Here is a 14,407-nt window from a genome sequence, read left to right as displayed (position 1 = left end):
GTGCCAATCCATCGTGTTGAGGGTCTTCCTCTCTTTGACCCTCCACCTTTCCAAGCATGATGCCCCTGTCTAAAGAATCTTAGCAACATACCCAAAGTCTGTGAGATGAAGCTTCATCATCCTTGCCTCCAAGGAGCACTCTGGCTGCACTTTTCCCTCAAGATATATATTTGTTCTTTTGGCAGTCCATGGGATAGTCAGTACTCTTCTCCAACATCACGATTCACAGGCACCAACTGGGCCATACACACCCACCCTACCCAGTTATGGCACTAAATGAGGTAGATGATGAGCTCCTGGACATTGAAGATGAAATGGAGGCTCGAGAGATGGGGCTGAGGCCTCTAAGGAGGAAGGATCTTAGGTTTCCATCTGCAGCTCTGGCCTCCATTACTGCCTGCTTAAGCCAGAGCTGTGCCCGGGGTTGTTGACTGTGGTTTTGAGCCTCCGTCAGAAGTCCAGCATGAGTGCATCCCTCAGGCCATTCTGGGAATGGATGTCCTGTGCCAGGCCAGGCCAGGAGATGACAGTGTTTGTGTTGGCTGCACTGCCACAGGTGGAGGCAACCACTGGAAGGGGTCTATGTTGGTGATGTGCCATGCAAGGGCTCTGGGTGCTTCTCTAAATACATGCCCAGTATCAAGGTTGCCATGGTTTTTTGTGGTCTGTTTGTCAAGAAGGATGAAGAGATGTTGAAGAACTGCTCATATATTGTCGTCAGAATCCCTGGCTGCATCCTCACCTTGGCTCGAAATAAGAGTCTTAACCTCAAACACACTGAGCACGTCACTTTGGACGAGTGTGATAAGGTGCTTGAACAACTCGACATGCATTAAGATGTCCAGGAAATTTTTCTTACCTCGAGCAAAGAGATCTGTCCAGTTGTGGCAAGTTCATGCAAGACCTGATGGAGGTCGTTGTGGATGATAAGAAGGCGATGCTGCAGGGATTGTAGCAGTTCTGCATCAAAGTGAGGGACAATGAGAAGAACCTGAATCTCTTTGACCTTCTAGAGGTCCTTGAGTTTTAACAGGTGGTGATCTTTGTGAAGTGTGGATGGCTATGCATTGCCCGGGCCCAGCTCCTGGTGAAGCAGAACTTCCCAGTCACTGCCATCCACCGTGGGATGCCCCAGGAGGAGAGACTGTCTCAGTACTAGAAATGTTAAGATTTTAAATGACGTGTTTCTGTGGCCATCAATGTATTTGGCTGAGGCATGGACATTGAGTGGGTGAACATTGCCTTCCTTTACCTATGACATGTCTGAGGATTCTGACACCAACTTACATCAGGTGGTCAGAGCAGGCTGATTTGGCACCAAGGGTTTGGCCATCACATTTGTGTCAGAGGAATATGATCGCCAAATCTTCGATGATGTTCAGGATGGCTTTGAGGTCAGTATCGGTGAGCTGGCTGATGAGACAGACTCACTACACTGAACAGACACAGTAGAAGATTCGCACATTCTGGAATGTTTCAGTCTGTCCCGTCTTCAGGAGACAATACCAGAGGGGTGAAGGGGACACCACAGTTGTCCACCCTGCCCGCTCCCCAAGGACTTCCCTCTTTTGCATCTCCACCTCTTCTTTATCCTGTACCTGATTTGTCAGAATTTTTAAATAAAACTAAAAATGAAACATCAAACCAAACCAAACCTTTGAAAGGCATAAATTCTTCTTCTGTCGTCCTTATGCATTGTCCAACTCTCAGCAGCATAGCAAGTGATTGAAAAGACCATGGCCTGAATCAGGCACACCTTAGTCTTCAAGCTGGCATTGTCACTCCTCAGGACTTTTGAGAGATCTCTGGCAGGGTACTTGCCCACTGCAATACATCTTCTGATCTCCTGACTGCTAGTAGCAAGGGCGTTGATTGTGGATCCAAGTCAGAGGAAATCATTGACAATTTTAACCTTTTCTCCATCTCTCATCACCTATGGATCCAGTGGTGAGGATTTTTGTCTTCTTGATGTTGAGATGCAATCCATAGTGAAGATTCTAGTATTTGTTCTGCCGCATTTGTTTCAAGGCCTCATTTCTTTCAAAAAGTAAGACTGTGTCATCTGCATAATGAAGGTTTTGATGAGTCTGCTTCCAATCCTGATGCCATATTCTTCTTCCTAGAGTCCAGCCTCTTGAATGATTTGCACAGATTGAATAAGTAGGGAGAAAGAATACAACCCTGACATACACCTTTCTAGATTTTTCTTTTTTTTACCTTTTCTAATTATAAATTATTCAGTGTTCCCCTTGCTCTGTTTAGACAGCAGCAGCTTCTTGGTTTAGATATAGGTTTTGTATGAGCATAATCGAGTGTTCTGGGATTCCCATTCTTCTCAATGTTAGCTATAATTTGTTATGATTCACATAGTCAAATGCCTCTGCATTGTCAATAAAGCACAAATAGACATTCTTCTACTATTCTCTGCTTTCACCCAAGATCCATCTGACATCAGCAATGATATCCCTGGTGCTATGGCCTCTTTTAAACCCAGCTTGAATTTCTGGCAGTTTTCTGTCTTTGAACTATGTTAGCCATTTTTGGATGATCTTCATCAATATATTGCTTGTATGTGATATTAATGATACTGTTTGATACTATGCACATTCCACTGGATCACCCTTCTTGGGAATGGGAAGAGATATGGATCTCTTTCAGTCAGTTGGCCAAGCAACTATCCTCCAAATTTCCTGGCACATACAAGGGAGCATGTCCAGGGCTGCATCTGTTAGTTAATGCAAATGGTATCTCTGATTCTTGGGGCCTTATTTTTTGCCAGTGTCTTCAGTGCAGCTTGAACTTCTTCATTAATTACCACTGGCATTTGTTTATATAGTAATTCCTGAATTTTTTCACTGTCAACCAATTCTTTTTGGTACAGTGACTTCGTATTCTTTCTATCTTCTTTTGATGCTTCCTGGATCATTCAAGATTTTACCCATAACATCTTTCAGTATTGCAATTCGAGCCTTGGATTCCACCCCCCAACCCCCGCAGTTCTTTCAACTTTAGAAATGTCAAGTGAATTCTTTCCTTGTTACTCTCCAACTCCAGCTCTTTGCACATTCCATAATAATCCTTTGCTTTGTCTTCTCAATCAGGCCTTCAAAATCGTCTCTTTGACTTTGTCATTTTTTCATAGTTCAACTTCATCTGGGGAGCTCTGGTGGCCTAGTAGCAAGAAGCTGCGCTGCAATCCTGAAGGCACATGGTTCGAGGCCACCAGCTGCTCCGTGGGAGAAGGATGGGCAATCTCCTCTTGTGCGATTAACTACCTCTGAAAACCTACTGGAGGGTGAGCTATGAGTGGTTTCTGACTCTACGGTACACAACAATAACTGTACAATTTTCAGAGTCTTCTGAGATCTATTTTGGTCTTTTCTTCCTCCTCTGTCTTTGTAGTGACCTTCTGCATGCTTCATGGATGATACCTTTGATGTCATCTCTTAACTGGTCTTCAGTCATTAGTATTTAATACCTCAAACCTTTTCTGGAGCTGATTTTAAAATTAAGGTGGGATAGATTTGAGGTTTTATTTTGGTTCTTGTGTCCTTGCTTAATATTCTTTAGCATAAATTTAACTTTCACTTGAGTAATTGATGATCTATTCTGCAGTCAGCACTGGCCTGGTTTTGACTGCTGATATTGAACTTCTCCAACAATTCTTTCCACAGATGTAGTCAGTCTGATTCTGTGCAGTCTATCAGGTAAGGTCTATATGTAAGGACTCCTTTTGTGTTTTTTTAAAAGGGTATTTGCATATGTATACCATGATTATTGCTGTGTTTTTCATAATATAGTAAAGAGATGAAAGCAACCCAAGTGCCCATCAACAAACAAATAGAAAAATCATGGTATATTCACACAATGGCATACGACATAGAACTGAAAAACAAGGAACTTGTAAAATATTATAAAAAAATGGGTGACCTGCATGACATTATGCTGAGTGAGATATCTCAGTCACAAAGGGACAAATACTGCATAGTGCCACTGTTATAAAACAGGACTGACATGGGGGTTGGGAGAAACTAAGAAAAGAGGAGATAAGTAATGAACACTGCATTAAAACATGAGGGGAAAAACATTCTACTAAATTGGCCTATTAGCACTAACAGTAGAAGTTTGTTGTTTGGGTTTTTTTTTTAATTAGTCTTTGAGGTTTCCTGGGTACACTATCATATAATTGACAGGCAGGTTATAAGATCAATATCCAAAAATCAGAGGGAATCTTCTACAGTAACAAAGAGAACTCAGAGAAGGAAACCAAGCAAGCAATACCATTTACAATAGCCAACCACAAATTGAGATACTTGGTAGTGAACCTAACTAGAGATACAAAAGAAAACTATACAAGTAGAACATTTCACAAGACACAATAAAGGACCTAAAGTAATTTTTAAAAAAGTGCCCTGTTCATGGATAAGAAGACTCAATATTGTGAAAATGATAATCCTAAAATAAAGAACTGTCTAAAAGGAATTCATGATTAGGTATTATTTGCGTGACAGCAGTCAAGAATAAGAGGTGCATAGCAAAATGGACTCGGGGGGCGGGATGAGGAAGGAAATTGGGTAACAGGGAAAGAATCTTTTTAAAGAGAAAAGCGAACTTGGGAGGGGGCGGTAGGGAGGAAAATGTGCAACCATGAATGAATGGAAATAGAAATATTCTGTAAACTTTCATTAAAATATCAATGAAAAAATTTGCACATATCATTGAACATATAGAATTCAATTATTCAATATCCAGCTTCATTTCTGTCACCAAGACCATACTTTCTGATTACAATTGCTTCCTTATTATTTCCAACTTTTGTATCCTAGTCAACAATGATTATTAATGCACCTGGATTGCATGTTTGGACAATTTCAGACTGCAAAAATTGGTAGAAATTAACAATTTTCTCCTCTTTGTTGATGCGTTTATTTGGCTAATAGTCGTCTAGTACACATACAGATAATACTCCATCACTCACAATATTGTACTTTAGGATAAATCTTGAAATTGTCTTTTTTTTTTTTCAGTATGAATACACCATTCTTCAGTTTTTCCATTCTTGACATGATAGATGACATGATTGGCTAATCCCAAGTGGTCCATGCCAGTCCATCTCTGTTCAATAATGCCTAGAATGTCACACTTCCTGTGTCCCGTGTCCTTTCTGACAACTTCTAGTTTTCCTACATTTATGCTTTGTACACACCACATTCCCATTATTAAAGGGTGCCTACAGCTGTTCTGCCTCATTTTGAGTGACTTCTGTTCTGGATTCTACCTTTAATAATGTGTTTCTCTCTTGCTCATAGGATTTTCAGAGGTCTGTTATTTCAGAAGTGGACAGAGTGACCTATCCTGCTTCCTACTCTGTCTTAACCTGGGTGCTCTCTGTACTGAAACCTATCCACCATGGGTGACCCTCCTGGCATTTGGAACACTGGTGGCTTAGCTTCAAGCCATACAGCAGCCCACAAGTTAACCTAGTACAGCAAACTGACAGACAAGTGCCGTGCTAGGAAGAGTAAGTACTCAATAAATGAACATATACACATCTAAACTATAAAATAATTGTTGTGTGTACTGTCAAGTTGGAACTGACCCATAGCTGGCCTCCAGCAGGTTTTCAGAGGCTGTTAATCACATAGGAGGAGAATGCCCATGCTTCTCCCTCAGGACAGCTGGTAGATTCAATCTGTGTACCTTTGCAGTGGCAGTGCAATTTCTTACCACTAAGCCACCAGAGATCACTATAAAGTAATTGTTGTTTGTTATGTACTGTCGGGTTGGAACTGACCCATAGCTGACCCTCCAGCGGGTTTTCAGAGGCAGCTAATTTCATGGGAGGAGATTGTCCATCCTTCTCTTGTGGAGAAGATGGTGGATTCGAACCACATGCCTTTGGGATTGCAGCACAGCTTCTTGCCACTAGGACACCAGCACCAGAGATCACTATAAAGTCATTGTTGTTGTTGTTAAGTGCCGTCAAGTCGTAGATGACTCATAGCTACCCTATGAATGAAAGGCCTGAACAATTGTATAATTCTCATTGTTTCTCCAAGTTCATCGAGTTTCTGGAGGCGAGCCATTTTGGAAGTGGATGCCACTCCATTATCAACTTGCAAACCATTCTTCCAAGACAATGGACTGATGGATAGCTGTTGTATCTCTAATAGAAAAATCATAAACACAATTAGGCACATGACAGACAATCAGGGCATAAGACAGCCTTCTCCAGCTGAGAATTGCCCCAGCTGAGGCCCTTGACGGAGTCCCAGATGATGGAGTCCCGCATGGGGGTATTAGGGCACAGATGGTGGCTCAGTTAGATCTTCAGTGCTGGTGTTTGGCACAAGTCTACCTCATTGCCAAATGTCCAGGATATCTGCTTGCTGCAGGATGTCTGGGGTGTGTGCTTCAAGGCCCAGAGCGAGGAGGGTGTCTACTCAACAATACCTCGTGGCTGCAGGATGTCTGCCTTGACCCGTGTGTCAGCTTGGGCCAGGGAGGAGTAGATCCTAACTACAATCACTTCTCTGTTTATGCAGAGAGCAACACAGTCCCAGAGCCTTGAGTGAAGACACAGGGTTGGACAGACACTGACTGACCACATGGAGTGGAGCCCCGAGGATCCCAGAGACCCCAAGAATTGCCAGTAGCTGCCAGAATCCTAGGGGGATAAGGAAGGACTTCTTCCCTGGCAGGCCCCGATTCAGCCTCCTGAGTATGAGAAAAGTATTTCTGTCCTCTAAACCCACCCACCACTCCTCTTTCAGTTAGCTATTCTGTGGCGGCTGGCCTGTTGCTGTGATGCTGGAAGCCAGGTCAGTGGTATTTCAGATACCAGTGGGGCTGCCCATGGAGGGCAGATTTCAGCAGGGCTTCCAGACAAAGACAGGCTAAGAAGCAGAACCTCGTAGGGAAAGCTGGACAGTGAATCACGAAGACTACAGAAGAATCGACGCCTTTGAATTGTTGGCCAAGAGTACGGACTGTCCTGTGGACGCCCTAAAGGAAAAACAAGGGTGTGGAACCCTCCTCCAAAGCTGCTTAGAGGTGATGCTGGGGCAACTTCATATCATATGATCTGGGCAGGATGTCAGGAGGGGCCAGTCCTTGGAAAAGGTGGGAAAGGTGGAGGGTCAGAGAAAGGAAGGGAGACCCTCATCAAGATGGGTCAACGCAGTGATTGTGACAATGGGCTTGAGCGTGGTGGCGAGGTGTGGACAGCACTGGATGGAGCAGGGTTTCAATTTCTGGTTTATGGCGTTACTATGACTCCTGGTCAACTCAATGCACCCAACAACAACAACAACAACAACAACAACAACAATAACACCACCACCCACCACTCGTGGTACTGGTGCTACAGCAGCGCCAGGAGACCGTGTTGGGTGCGTGCCTGTGGTTAGCTTTGGGGGTTGCCCCTGTGTATTGACGGTTGTGTTTCTGTTGGTTGGTCTCAGTGGTGTGTAACCACAGTCTGAGTGTGACTGTGTGTCTGTGACTCTGTGTCCCATCCTGGATGTGTGGCTGTGAAGCCCTGAATATGTGTCTCGTGGGTCCTTGTATGTGTCTCTGGCTAGTTTTGATGACTGCCTGTTGTATCCAGTGTGTGATTACGTGTGTGTCTGTGTCTCAGTTGCTGCTGTAGCAGAAAGAGCACTCGGCTGGCTTTGATGAGCAGAGACCATTGCCTCCCAGAGGCCGGAAGTCTGAGTTGAGGATGTGGACGCCAGTTTGAAGGCTCCATATGCTTTGGGGTGGAGAGCTTTGCCTCGGCTCTGGCTTCTTCTTCCAGTTCCCTGGCGATCTTCACACGGCATCTTTCTTCCTCTTTTTCTGCTTGCTCATCTTTGTGGCTAGTTGGTCCCTTTTGCATCTGAAAACTGATTGGTTAAAGAGTCACATTACACGAATTGTTGCATTGTTGTTAGTTACTGTCAAATTGGCTCTACTCTTGACTGTGGCATCAGGATTGGAGAAAGACTTATCAGTAACCTGTATTATGTAGATGTTACAACCTTGTTTGCTGAAACTGAGGAGGACCTGAAGTGTTTGCTGCTAAAGGTCAAGGACTTCAGCATTCAATATGGACTGAAGCTCAACATCAGGAAAATAAAGATTCTCACCACTGGGCTGATTGACAGGATCATGACAGAAAGAGAAGAGATTGAGGGTGTTAACAATGTCATCTTTCTTGGATCCACAGCCAACACCCTTGACACCAGAAATCAGGAAATCAAAAGATGAATTGTACTGGGAAAATCTGCTGTCAGGGACCTCTCCAGAGTGCTGAAGTGCAATGATTCCACTATAGAGACTAAGGTGCACCTGATCCAGGCTATTGTCTTTGCAGTTCCTTGCAATCCATCAGAGGGCTGGACAATGAATAAGGATGGCAGAAGAATAACTGATTCCTTTGAGTTGTGGTGCTAGATAAGAGTATTGAACACTCTGTAGACTGCTAAGAGAATGAACAAGTTTTTGCTGGAGAGAGTGAAGTCAAGTTGCTCTTTGGAGGGAAGAATTTTAAACTCTGTCTCACAAACTTTAGGCATGTTGCCAGGAGGGACTTTAGAGAGGACATCATGCTTGAAAGGGTGGAGGGACAGAGCAGAAAGGGAAGGCCCCAGATGGGATGGATTGATGTTGTACCTGGGGTATTTGTGGTAAGTGTGTTGGAGACAGTGAGACTGGCTCCGGATAGGGCAGGGTTCAGAGCTACGGTGCATAGGATTATTAGGCATTGCAGAAGACTCAGTGTGACATAAGAACCACAACTGTACAATCCTGCACCACCCTCTGCATCTCCACCATGCTTACTCTTGTCTTTGCCATCACTCTGTCAATCCTATTGTTGAAGGTCTTCTTTTTCATTGGTCCTTTTCCAGGAATGGACCCTTTCTGACTACATGCCCCAGGCAAGTGAGATAAAATCTCACCATCTTTGCTGTAAGGAACCCCTTAGCAGCACCTCCTTCAAGACAGATTTATTGGGGCTGTGTTTTGGCAATCGATGGCATATTCAGTATTCTTCATCACACAATTGAGAGGCAGAAGTTTTACTCTGATCATCTTTACTCATTGCCCAGCTTTCACATGTATATGAAGCAGGTGAAGCTACCATGGGCAGGCACACCTTAGTCTTTAAAGTGACATCCTTACTCATCAGCATCGTGTAGAGATCCTTGACGGCCAGATTTGCCTAAATGCAAGGCATTGTTTAATTTAATGACTTCTCTCTTTATGGATGTTGAGTGTGGGTCCACACACAACAAAATCCTTGGCAACTTTTCTTCTTTGTGACATGACCTCATTAATGTAACAGAGAGAACCCTGATCTCATATGGATTATGACCGCATCCTGCTCCCATCTGGGATTACATTTGCTGTTGTGTTGTTGTTCGGTGCCATGAAGTTGTGTGACAAAGTAGAATGGCCCTCACAGTTTCCTCAGCCATCACCACTGCAGGACCAGATGCCCGATAGATCATTCTCAGAATGCTTTTTTTTTTAAAACATTTTTTATTATTAATGTCAATGAAAATTTACAGAGACTTTGGATTTCCATTCATTCATTGTTGCACTTTTCTCCCCTCCCAGCCCCCCCCCTCAGTACACTACCCTCGTTGAAAAGTAAAAGAAAAATTCTTTCATTGTTTTACAACTCCTCCCCCCAGTTCTACTCCACTATGGAGCCTTTGCTCTGGACTCCCGTCATGACAAAAATACCTAATCACATATCCCTTTTAAACAGTTTTCTCTCATCTATTTCAGTGCAGTATACATTATTGAACCCATCTTTCTCAGTCTCCCCCCAACCCTGAGGTCATTCCTGTTTTACAACAGTGACACCATGCTGTATTTGTCTTTTTGTGACTGAGATACTTCACTCAGCATAATGTCCTCCAGGGTCACCCATTTGAATAATATTGCATGAGTTCCTTGTTTTTCAATGCAGCATAGTATTCCATTGTGCGAATATACCACAGCTTCTCTATCCATTTGTTTGTTGATAGGCACTTAGGTTGCTTCCAGTTCCTTGCTATTGTGATCAAAGCCGCGATAAACATGGTGTGCATATATCTGCTTGGATGGTAGTTATGGTCTCTTTGGGCTATATTCCCAATAGTGGAATTGCTGGGTCAAATAATATCTGTATTTGCAACTTTTTGAGAAAGCGCCATACCATCTTCCACAGTGGTTGCACCATTTTACAGTCCCATCAATGGTGAATAAGGGTTCCAGTTTCTCCACAACCTCACCAGCATTTGCTGCTTGCTTTTCTGTTATATTTTGCTATTCTGACTGGGGTGAGCTGATATCTCATAGTTGTTTTGCATTCTCAGAATTCTTGGCAGGTTTGAACCTATGATCTTTTAAAAAAGTTTTTATTTTTATTGAGATTTTTAACAAAAGTTGATAGAGAACTTGGATTTCCATTCATTCATTCATTGTTGCACATTTTCCTCCCTCCCCTCCCCCTCCAGTTTGATTATCTCTTTGAAAGAAAAGTCTTTCATTGTTGCACAATTTCCTCCCCACCCCAAGCCCTCATCCACTTTGTTCTGCTGCTCTTATTATGGACTGTTGCCATGCACATAATACCTATTCATATATTCCTTTTAAATCTGTTTAAGTCATCTTTCAGTCATCAGTTTCACTGCAGTGTTCATTATTTATCTCTTCTTTACTTCATTTCCCCCCTCCCCCCCACCTTTGATCTTTTGGTTAGAAGCCAAGTGCTGAATTACTGCCCCCAGGATTCCTTAACACAGCAATACAGCAGTTAGGCTTTCAGTATGTAATTTTTGGGAACCCAGTTCCCATCCATGTGACGTGTCTCTGTGTCTGTGATGGGGTGTGTGTGCTCCTGGGTCATGTGTCTCGTGTCCCTAGGTATGTCCTTGCAGGTGCCTATGGCTGGTGTGGGGACTGGCTTTGTGCCTGTGTGGTGGCATGTTCATGTGTGTCTCGGTCTATGTCCTCTCTGTGGGCTTCTGTGATTATAGGCGGTGTGTTCATGTGTGTCTCGGTCTGTGTCTCGTCTGTGGGCTTCTGTGATTATAGGCGGTGCATTCATCTGTGTCCCCTCGGTGGGCTTCACTCTGAACCTGGGTCCCTGCATCATCTTGTGTCATTGAGTGCCTGAGGACGCCTCTCATGACTACTGCATCTGTCAGTTTGTGCATGTGTGTGTGTGCACGCGTCCATGTATAGCATGGTGCCTTGAACGTGTGTCCCTGTGTCTTGCTGTGTGCCTCTGGTGGCTATCCCCATGTCTCTCTCTCTCACTGTCTCCCTCCCTCTCCATGTCCCTCTTCCCCCATGGTGCACCTCCTTGTCTGTCCTGCTCTGGCGACTGTCCCCATGTCTCTCCTTCTCCCTGTCTCCCTCTCTCCCTCTCTCTCTGTGTTCCCCCCCTTCCCTCTCCTTTTCTCTCCCTCTGCTATGTCTCCTTGTCCATCCTGTCCTGTGGCTGCCCTGACTGTGACTCCATCTTTACCTGGGGGCTGCCCCCCTGGAGAGTCCCTGCCAGGTGTTGGCAGTGGACTTCGGAGTTTCCTCTGGCCCCTGCTCTTCCCAGCAGGGTGGCCTGCTCCCTCCTCGCAGGGGTCCCAGGCCTGCCTGGGTCTTCCCCATCCTGGTTCCTCAGTTCCTCGGCAGGGAACCACCGTTTCCTGACCTTGATGTCATCAGGCCAATTTCCCTTCTTCCTGACAGCTCTGGTTTCTGTCTTTGTGTCTGTGCACCTGACAATTCTGACTTTCATGGTGTTTCCCCCCTCTTCTCTTTCCTATTACATGGAAAATGCAAATTGGACAGAACAACGTACAGCCACAAGTGTGTGCACCCTCTGGCCGCAGAGTCTGACTCCAGCTTCCTGCTTCTGGGCCAGAGACCGCTTGTTCTGCTCCCTGGCCCCGCGGTGCTCTGCTCACTGGCCGGAGCCTGCTCTTGTCAAGAGCTCTCTTGACCCGGTGGCCTGACTGAGATTGCTCTCCGCCCCACGGAGTTACAGTTTCAAAGCCATAATCTGGCAGTTCCCTTTCCGACAGCTCTCTGGGTTGTTTCTATTCAGAAGAGTCTTACAATGTACATCCTCTCTGGCCACTTTTTGTTCTAAATTTAGTTTCAGCAGTTTATTCACAAGATTAGCCCTCATCCACAGTCCCAGTAGAGGCCAGATTCTCTGCCTCACCAGCCACCAGCTCGCCTGTTGGGAACTTTCTTGTAGGTCAAGCACTGCTCTCATCTCCAGGTCCTGAAGAACAAAGCCTCGAGGTGCTGCCTGGTGTGGGCCCCACTTCACAGACAGGGAAATGGAGGCCTGCAGTTCCCAGGGAGGCGGAGAGTGGGTGCAAGTGACTAATTCACTCAGCTGTGAGCTGATTGCCTGGGGGTTGGGATGCATGCAGGGGTGCCTCGGAAGAAAGGTGCACACAGCAAACATGCAACCCACCACCTGCAAGACACAAGCACAAACACGCCCTGTAGCTGGTGTGCCCCATAGGCACACACTCGCATGTCCATGTATGATTTCTGGGTCTGTCTAGAGGTCCCAGCACCTCAGTGGTCCAGCTCCTGACTCCCACTGGGCTCAATTCCCTTCAAACACCCCCAACATGTAACCACCTCCCACCTGACCATGGAGGCTGGAGCGTTGACTGCATGCTACTGGGGTGTCAGCAGAGTTTCCAAACACAGGCAGAGTAAGAAGAAAGGCCTGGCAATCCACTTCTGGAAGTCAGTCAATGAAAACCCACAAGGGCTTGATCTGTGTGTGATCTCGGGGGTGGCACAGGTCAGGGCAGGCACCACGGTATGTGAAGCCAAACTTCATACCAAATATTATATGAAAACCCTTGTTTGGGAATTGAAGGAATTACAAATTCATAAGTTAGGATTTCTCACAGAAAATGAGCTGATTGTTCCCTGCAGACAAGAGACAGCTAGGGGCCCCCTACAGAGGGAGTGTTATTACATGTGAAATACTTGCTAAGCTAAAGCATTAGGCTGACAATAGAGAAAAAATTGGCTTCATTTACAAGGAATTCATTTTAAGACTTGTTTCCCCTGGTTATCAATAAATACACAGAGGCATGGCTTAAGGCTCTTCAGTGGAGAACTGCTGGTCCCTTGTTTTTCGTGCTCTCTGCTCTATCTCATTCCTGGATGGCTGTCTCATTATTAATAATTATCAAAATACTTTACCCTCGGTCTGCAACACCACAGTGCATGGAGTAACCAGTATACACGGGCAGCTTTTCCAGTGACTCAGCTGGCCCGGAAACCACAGCTCCCCTCTCACGGCTCCTCCTGCCTTCCACACACCCCAACACTCCACCAGCCAAGGCCACACACGCTTGCCTCGGCGTCGTCATTCCTTCCTTCATCCTGCTTGGCTAGCAATTCATCACTCACTCAGGCAACTAAGTGTGGCCTCTGCCCCGAGGGACACAGAGGGCCCCGGGGACTTAGACAGCTGACACTGGATGATGGGCTTGCTGGCAAGAGGCGTGATGGAAAATCAAGGCGCAGCAGCATCAGATGGTGTCGAGGACGCAGATGGACAGCCCATTCGTGCTGGTGGGGATGCAGAAGGGGACAGTCCCCTTGGAAGACAATCTGACTGTCTCTTTGAAATGGCAACATGGGCTGACCATGTTGTTGTTAGAGGCCCTCAGCTCAGTTCCATGTCATGCTGCTCTGTGGATGACAGAGTGGGGCCCTGCCCAGGCCAGGCCCACCTCACAATGGCCACGTGCTGGAGCCACTGCTGCACCGTCCATCCCCCTCCTGGAGGACCTGACGCTTTTTAGCTAACCTTATGGCCAAACATGATGTCTTTCTCCGGAGACTAACTTTTGTTCCTATATTCTCCTTTTCTCCCCACATTTACCTAACAATCCAGCAAACTGCCTTCTCCCTAAAATATCTATTTCCAAACCCCTTCTACTGCGAGGGTTCAGGGCAGCTTTTAAAAATGACTGCTGACAACGGGAAGCAACCAAGATGTCTTGAAATACGGGACTGGATAAACACACCGTGGGCCATTCATCCGATGGGATCTTATTTAACAAAAAGAAGCAGTTTGCGGTTGAGATTCAGAAAGACACATGGCCGGTGTTGTGGAGGTCAGTCCATGGATGCTCCCCGACTCTGAGACACTGAGCTGTAATAGGAGCAGGCTGCCCCTCATTCCCACGCTTCCCTGGATTGGGTCACGGGTTTGGAACATTGACTTTCAGTTGGCAACTCTGCACTATGTAACCCTCCAAGCCACCATGTGTTTTTTGTTTTGTTGTTGTTGTTTTTTTTTTTTTAGCAGCTGTTGCAAAAAGCTTTAATGTTTCATTTGGTCCAAGGCTTGGGCGAAGGGCTTCTGAGTAGATAAGATTCTACA

The 14,407-nt window shown here is 45.5% G+C and overlaps 1 pseudogene; it reads left to right on the top strand.

The window, feature by feature from the left end:
• The first annotated feature begins 266 nt into the window (after positions 1-266).
• On the top strand, positions 267-1,439 carry LOC102847122 (annotated as a pseudogene).
• Positions 1,440-14,407: the final 12,968 nt, after the last annotated feature.

This window comes from Elephantulus edwardii, unplaced genomic scaffold (genome assembly GCF_000299155.1).
Source record: "Elephantulus edwardii isolate Elephantulus edwardi_28Jun2011 unplaced genomic scaffold, EleEdw1.0 scaffold00185, whole genome shotgun sequence".
In the NCBI taxonomy this organism is placed as follows: domain Eukaryota; kingdom Metazoa; phylum Chordata; class Mammalia; order Macroscelidea; family Macroscelididae; genus Elephantulus; species Elephantulus edwardii.
This window is presented reverse-complemented; position numbering and strand designations above follow the sequence as displayed.